Below are 7,964 nucleotides of genomic sequence, written 5' to 3' on the forward strand. Positions count from 1 at the left end.
CGAATGCACGCGCCCTATAGCGAAAACCTCTCAAAAAAAAAAAAAAAAAAAAAAAAGAAAAAGAAAAAAAATGCTTCTCTTTTTTCCCCTGAGAAATATATGAAATATATGAAACTTTCTGTAATTACTACAAAGGATATTTCATTTATGCACATGTATTTAAGTATCTTTTGATTTAACAAATGAATGCCTACTGCATCAAGTCATCACACACCATCTCATCTAATTCTGGACGACAAATACTACTGTGTCAAGTTTTCAGGGGAGGAGATAAGCTCCACTGAGGTTTTGTCACCTGCACAGGGACACGCAGCAGGAGGTGGTGGAGCTGGGTTAGAATCAAGGTTGTCTGGGTTCAGAGACTACAGTCTTGGCTCATTATCATGTTGATGGCTTTAGTCTTCACCCAGCAACCTTCATCAGAGAATTCAGACTCAAACATGCCCTTTGTCTGAGAAAACGGAACATCAGTAGTTAAGTTGTCCGTATCTACAGCTTCCTGAAGACTCATCTTCTCACCACGCACTCATCGTCCATGACCCGTTATTACTCTCATTGAGCAGATCCGAGCCCGGCACAGACCTGGCACTCCCTAACCCTGTCCCTTCCAGGATGCAGAGCCCAGAGTCCCTTCCTTCCCTCTCTCACCCAATGGGACGTAAGGTCCTTAAGACAGAGGGAATGTTTGTGTCCTCTCAAAATCCATGTGTCAAAAGCTTATCCCATGGTGACAGTATTAGGAGGTAGAAATTTTGGGAGGTGATTACATGACAAGGATGGAGTCCTTATGAATAGGATTAGTGCCCTAGTGATACCCTAGAAACCCTTCCACTATGTGAAGACACAGCAAGAAGGCACTGCCTATGCACCAAAACCAGAGCCCTCAGCAAACACTGAACCTGCTGGCGCCATGGTCTTAGACTTCCCAGCTTCCAGAACTGTGAGCAGGGACTTTTCCATTGCTTATAAGAAGCCCAATCTGTGGTATTCCATTAGAGCAGCAGAATGGATTAAGAGGTCCCTTGCCTGGAAGAACTGACATTTTTACAGCTCCACAGTATTTAGGGCAGATCCAAGTAACGGAGAATAACGCATTAAAAAAAAATAATCCAAAATAAAGAGTCTGCCTACCTTTTCTTGTTATCTATTCTTCTAGCCAACCCTTTAAACATCTGGGTCGGGATAGCTAGTGAAGAGGAGGCATAAGGAAATAGCATGAAAAGGACCATCAGGTGGCGTGATGGTGAAGGTGCTGGACGCTACCACGTAGCAGGCCACAGTTTAAGTCCCAGACCTGGTGGTTTGCTTTCTCACTCTTCCCCACCCCTCTGTGTGTCTCTCTGGCCAAATTAAAATAAATGAATAAATAAATAAAATTTTAAAAAATTAAAGGAAATAGCATGAAAAAGTGCCCTGATTCATCAATGGCAGCCCGTTCTGTGAAAACGATTTGAATCAAACAGGCAGGCTCACGCCTTGTTTTTGACCCGACTGTGATGGCTGTTCATCATCTGACTGACCCTGGCCAAACATGTGGGCCTCTTGCATGGTTCTGGTGTTTTGATTTTGAAGACCCACCTCCCCATCTGGTAGCTAGTTTATATGACATAAAACTTAATCCACTCCCTGAGGGAGCCTTGAAGTCTTCTCATGGGAAGCCAGGGGGCAGATGGCTGGAGTTGTAGCTGCAGGCTAACAGAGCCTTTTTAACTCCTTAGCTGGGGCTTACTAGTGAGGAGTGGGGCCCGGAGGACACAAAACGGCACCAGAGGGGGCTGGGGTATGAAGCTCCCTGTGGAGAAAAAGGGCACAGGATGCTCTTGTCAGGTGCAGGGCCTTGGTCCCCCTCCCTCCTCATAAAGGAAAAAATCAATGGCTTCCCAACGCTCTCCCACTCAGAGCTGCATATCTTAAGTAAAATTTGTGCCAATTATCCTGGGTTGGGGGGATAGCTCACGAAAGTGTCTGGAATGCAAAACCAGCTGGGTTTCCTGGCTCTCATCAGGAGGCATTCTCCAACCTTACTTTGAGGAAACATACCTCCACTTGATGACTTTCGGACACTTTTACAGGAACATAAACTTACTAAGTAAAGAGAGTAAATCTGTTCGGGCTGGTCTGCACAGCCCTCCCTCAGCCTGTGAACTGTACCCGTCCATTCACTGGCAGAGTTGCCCACCACCCACTGCTTGACGACACAATGCAAGTCGTAAGGACACAGGTCGTGGTGGGGGAACCAGCCGGCAAGATCTCTGCATTCCATTCTGGCAGAAGAGACAAGCGACAATTGGGTAAACACAGTGTGATGAGGTCTTCAGCACAATACCAGAGTGAAGGGCCGGCCCACCTCGGCATCCCCGGCAGCTGGGACCATGGTTCACCCAGAGAAGGCCCGGCAACGCTTCCTACACTCAATGGAAGGGTGCTCCACCCAGGGACACATGTGACCCCTGAGCTACGAGGTCACCACAATAGTCCTTTCCTAGCCTCCCCCTTGGAAAGGGGCTGGGGACTGACCAGGACGAACCCTGCCTGCCTGCCTGTTCAGGCCTGAGGCCACCTGTCCCCTGCATGCTACTCTCAGGTGGCTTTTCAAGTGTGTGACCATCTGGCTCGCAACCGGAGAGGCAGGAATGAGCCCACAAACATGCCGTGCCTGGGCTCGTTCTCGACTGCAGGGTCCCCTGGGAGGGGAAAGCACCCAAAGCAAACAGACTACGAGACAGGCTGGCTCCAGCCTGGGGGTGGGCCTCGGGCTCTCGGGTGGTGCTGCGTGATGTGCCTTCTATTGAACAGGGCAGGGCGCCTCTCCTTGCAGGTCTCACAGCCCGTGGGAGGCAGGTTCCCCACTATGGAGGCTATGGAGGCGGGCACCTGGAAGCTGAGCATGCAGTTAGCAGGAATTTCAGGAGGGGAGTCCTACCCTAGAAAAGGAGCGGGGAGGAAGACTCGAACTCAGCCCTCAAACTCAGATCCCCGAAGGTCCCAGAGGCAGTGACTGGCCCCGGGGACCTCAGAGGCAACTCTTGAGGGCCCGTGCCTGGGACAGTCTGTTTGCCACCACTTTCCAGGGCTGGAACTGTGCCTGGCACGAACGGACAGTCAACAAACCCTAGCTGAACTCGGTGGTGGTGTTCTGACCCTGTGTTCTGTTAACCATCATTCAGGACCGAAAAGTCACCTCAGAACCTGGACAGTCTGATTAATAAATACAGAGTTGCTCAAACTTTTTTTTTTTTAATTATTATTGTCCCTCTACAGATTCATTGGTAGACAAATCTCTCACAAAACTTTAAATCCACAAATATACTGTATGCCTTTTTAAATACTGTGTTATGTGGCTTTTGTTTGGTTTTTTTGAGAGATTTTTATTTTTTGAGAGGTTTTTGCTATAGGGCGTGTGCGCTCGCCAGAGAGACAGAGAGAGACAGAGAGATAGAAAGCGAGAAATCACTCCCCAGGGGGGATGGTCATGCCGCAATCTTTTCTCCTTCATTTTCCTCTCGGGATCTTGGGCACGCATGCACACATGCCTGGTGTGAGTTTAAGCCACCAGGTCTGGGACTCAAACTGCGGTCGATATGTAGGGGTCCAGTGACATAGCTGTTACGCCAACTGCTGGTCCCCGAGAGAGATTTTTGCTACAGGGTGCATGCGCTCACCAGACAGACAGAAAGTGAGAAATCACCCCCCCCAGGGGGATGACCACACCACAATCCCTTCTCCTCCATTCTTCTCTTGGGATCTTGGGCATGCACACATACACACCCAGTGTAAGTTTTAAGCCGACAAGAATTGAACTGTGGTCAACTATGTGGGAGTCAGTCCAGCGATGTCACCATTATGCCATCTGCCTGTCCTGTATCTATCTGTGTTTTATACATAAACAATAAGATATTTGAATCAATGCAGGTCTTAAAAAATAAAAAGGAAAGAGAATCTCACTGTGTTGCCCAGGTTGGCCTCAAAGTCGTGATGCTCCTGCCTCAGCCTTTCCAGCAGCTGAGATTACAGGCATGTGTTACTACACCCAGCTACTGGGGACAATATGAATCCTGTTGAGAGTGCAGAGATTAAGGGCACAAACACTTGCCTGTGCCAGCTGCTGGCGTGGGTATTTGCTCTGCTCCATCCTACCCCACACCCTTGTAGCAGTGTCACCAATAGGCATCATCAATCCTACTACACGGATGAGACTAAAGTTCAGAGAGGTTAAGTGACTGTTCTGTGTCACAAAGCTTGTTGGTGGCAGAGCTGGGCTTCAAAGCCAAGTCTCTGAGACTTGAAGCTAGTGCTCTTCTGCTTCCCTGCACTGAAGTTGAGAAATGAGCCCAAGATCACCCCATTGAGTGAGCTGGGATTGTAATGTAATTCCTAAATTTGCTCCTTTGATTCTAACTTCAGTTTTTTTCTACCCACTGTTCTGCCTCACAAACATCTTTAGGCTACTTGACAAACTCTCTGGGTATAAAAATCAGTGTGTTGGATGTATATTGACAAGGAAAAGGAAAGACAGTCTGACCAGCAGCAATGATTCCATCAGAGAGAGGTGCCTGATGGACTGTTTGGGAGACTTGAGTCTAAGCTAAAGACCCAAGGCTGGGGTGTGGTTCAAGTAAATGGGAAACTGGTGCACTAGGCTATCACCTGCTGGCCTGGTTCACTATGAAATCATATTGAAGTCACTGGTAGTTTGGTCTAAGGCAGCGCTGCCCAACAGAGGTATCATGCCAGCCTCAAATACAAGCCATCCAGTAATTTTACATTTTTCTGGTTGTCACACTAGAAAAGTAAAACAATTGAACTCAATTTGAATAATGCACCTTATTGAACCCAGGGACCACTGGGTCTATGACCTGTGGGGAGGGCAGGAGGTTACAGTAACAAGTACAGTAAAGTACTATACCAGTAGATGATCACAAAAACTGACTACCTACCCAGTCTGACAATGCTGTTGAGTTCTTTACATATAACAATACCCGTAACTTTCAGAGCAGCCTCTAAAGTAGATACTATTACTATCCACTCTTTTTTTTTTTTTTTTTGTACATACGTTTGCAGGAGAGAGAAAAAGAGAGAGGGAAAGTGAGAAATCATCCTAGGGGAGACAACCACACCACAAACCCTTCTCCTCTATTCTCCTCTTGGGATTTTGGGCATGCATACACACATGCCCGATCTGTTTTTCAAGCCACTGGGTCCGAGACTCAAACCACATCATCACTTTAATCACTATACCATCTGGTTGGCCCACTAACCATGCTAACTAAAAAATAACAATAATAATAATAAATATATAAAAGACATGAAAACACAGAGAGGTTAAGTGACTTGCTCAACATTACACAGTACCTGAGCCAGGATATAAACCCAGGCTGCCTTTAGACCTGGTGCTCTAACCCTCTGTGACACAGTAAAAGGCCAGAGTTCCTGAGTGCTTCTTGTGAATGTGCACAACCACTGAGGTGTGTTTAGCAGTTTCACACTAACAGGGGACAAGAGTATAATGTGGTTTTGGGCCTGGGCTTGCCTCTGGCTCTGCCTCTGTTTTCTCAGCTAGAAAGTGGGTACAATAGAGCTTGCCCATCCCCAGCTGCTCTGAGGATTAAATAAGAAAAGCTGTGTACACAGCGAGGCAGTGTACATAGCATGCAGCAGGTGATCAAAATGTGCAAACCTACAGGAAGTTACAGCACAGCTCAACGACCCCCCCGTGGTCCCAACCACCAACAGTTCACACTGACGTATCTGCACATACTCTGCCTGTCAGTCTGTTCATTCAACCATCCATCTTCTCCTGTCTTCTGAGTTACTTGAGTTAGTTGCAGACACTCTGGTATTTCATCCCTAAATCCTCCAGGCTATGTTTTATTTTATTCTATTGCTTTTTAAAATTATTCATTCATTTATTTTTAATTTGACCAGAGAGAGACACACACACAGAGAGAGGGAAAGTGAGAAAGCAAGCCACCAGGTCCGGGACTTGAACCGTGGTCAACCAAGTGGGCATGTCCAGCACCTTAACCACCAAACCACCTGCTGGCTCCTTCCTGCCTGTATTTTATAAGAGCAAGCACATTCCACATAACCTTGGTGGAAGTGATCTGTGACAGAAAGTCTTTCACTCTCAGGAAATGTGTCCTTGCTACAACACTATGATCGAACATGTTATCTATACTCAGATTTCTTCGTTTGCCTCCAAAACCTCTTCTGTGGCTGATAGGACCCCATACTGGGTTTGGGTTCATGGCTCTTTAATTTCTTTTAACCCGGAACTATTTTTCAGCCTTTCACAACACCAACCTTTTAAGAGTCCAGGTCAGTTGCTTTGTGTGTATTTTGTCTTAATCGATATTTTTCTTTACAATAAACTGCAGCTCCCAGGTAAAGGCGGGGACAGAGGTCGGCAGGACATGTCACAGGAGGCCCAGGTACTGAGGCAAATCGAGGAACACCATGTGAACTGACTGGGGTGGGAGTTGAAGATGTCCTGGTGCAGGAACAGAGACGTGCAGAAGTGAGGAGAGCTTTGGGGGTGCACAGAAGCGGCAGGCAGAGGTCGGGCAGGGGAGGAGAGTGGTTCTTGGAGGAGTGCGTTCTTGGGTATGTCTCTGTGTAGGTGCCCGTGTGATCGAGTGCACTCCTACTCGGACTAGAAACTTCCTGAGGCTGGTCTTTGTCTCTGCTCTGTCCTCTCCCAGGGTGCCCAAGGCAGCGCTGCCTCCACAGTTGGTCGGCATCTACCCGGACCCACCAACCAGCTGCCAAACCTCCCAGACATTCAGGAACAGGCAAAGCATGAAAGAGTCCCTTCTAGCAGTGACGTGGCTGCTGGCTTGCACACAGAGACTGCAGGAAATGGCATGCATCCTGTGAAGAAATTTTGTTTTCTAAAATATTTTCTTCTGTCTTGGGGGCAAGGGCTATTGCTGTGAAAAAAATCAAAACAAACTTGTATTTGACCCCGGGGTAAAAGGTACAGCAAGAGCCGCGCTCCGGCTTTCAGCTGAGATTCTCGCTGCCAACTCCTGTCTTGGGCAGGAAGAAAGCAAAATGCCCCCTGCCAGCAATCCCAAGATAAAGGGGTGTGTGCGTGCACTCTCTGTTCTAGCCCTTAGAACGAAAAGGAGGCGTTTCTTTTGGGGCTTGAGCAAAAACGCATTTCAAGGTGACCCTTGCCACACATCCTGGGATGAGAAGGCAGAAGCAGGGAGATGCGGGTCCTGTGAGCCTGCTGATGAAGCAAGCACCTTACCTATCGTTTCCTGTCTTTAGTTCCCACTTTAAAGGGGGCGCATCTTGCCGTTTCATTCACAAAGAGCCTTCAACATTTTGCATGAATATGTGTGTGTCTTTCACACAAAGAGGCACGTGCAAGCACAACACCCCAACAGCACATTGAGACACAACTCCACACGCCAGGATGCATGTAAACATGTGACGACACACAGACACACATGCACACACACGCCTGCACTCACGGTGCCTGGGAGTCCAGGTCCTGCAGCAAGCCCAGCTCGCCTGCTCAACACGCCTGCTTTATGTCATTTTGTGGAGTCCCCAGGATGCAGCCGCTGGGTCCATCCTGAGAAGGGCCGCCAGGGACCAGCACCCACCTCAGGACGGTGCTCTGGGCTTCAGGCAGTCCCCAGACCATGGGCTCCAGCGCAGGAGGGAGGAAGGGCCCTGGGAAGCAAAGCAGCTTTGGGGGAAGCGCCTGCTCAGCTGGTACCCAGCAGCGTGTGAGGAAGAGGGATGGAGAGACGTGGAGGAGGAGGGAAGAGACAGCCTGAAAGATGGATTCAGGAAGAGAGGGGTTCTCAGACAGAACCAGAGAGGAAAACTCACACAGAAACCGAGAGAGAGAAACGGAGAGGAACAATAGTACACAGATTTTTAAAAGAACGATGTTTTAAGCTCGGCTTGGTTTAAGGCAGAAAAAAGAGCCACATCCTCTCGGCTCT

General features: G+C 48.3%; 1 protein-coding gene across 2 annotated transcripts in view; it reads right to left on the reverse strand.

The window, feature by feature from the left end:
- The window catches only part of ABAT (4-aminobutyrate aminotransferase), a 90,361-nt gene that overhangs the window by 54,906 nt on the left and 27,491 nt on the right, over window positions 1-7,964 (reverse strand). Inside the window, exon 1 of one of the 2 annotated variants that reach the window (XM_006140705.3) lies at window positions 7,617-7,636. The exons of the other annotated variant lie outside the window; for it this stretch is intronic. The gene's annotated coding sequence lies outside the window, so the exon portion shown is untranslated. Of the gene's footprint in view, window positions 1-7,616; window positions 7,637-7,964 lie in introns of those variants that run through there. 2 annotated transcript variants of the gene reach the window in all.

Source organism: Tupaia chinensis, unplaced genomic scaffold (genome assembly GCF_000334495.1).
Source record: "Tupaia chinensis unplaced genomic scaffold, TupChi_1.0 Scaffold000042_1, whole genome shotgun sequence".
Classification (NCBI taxonomy): Eukaryota; Metazoa; Chordata; class Mammalia; order Scandentia; family Tupaiidae; genus Tupaia; species Tupaia belangeri.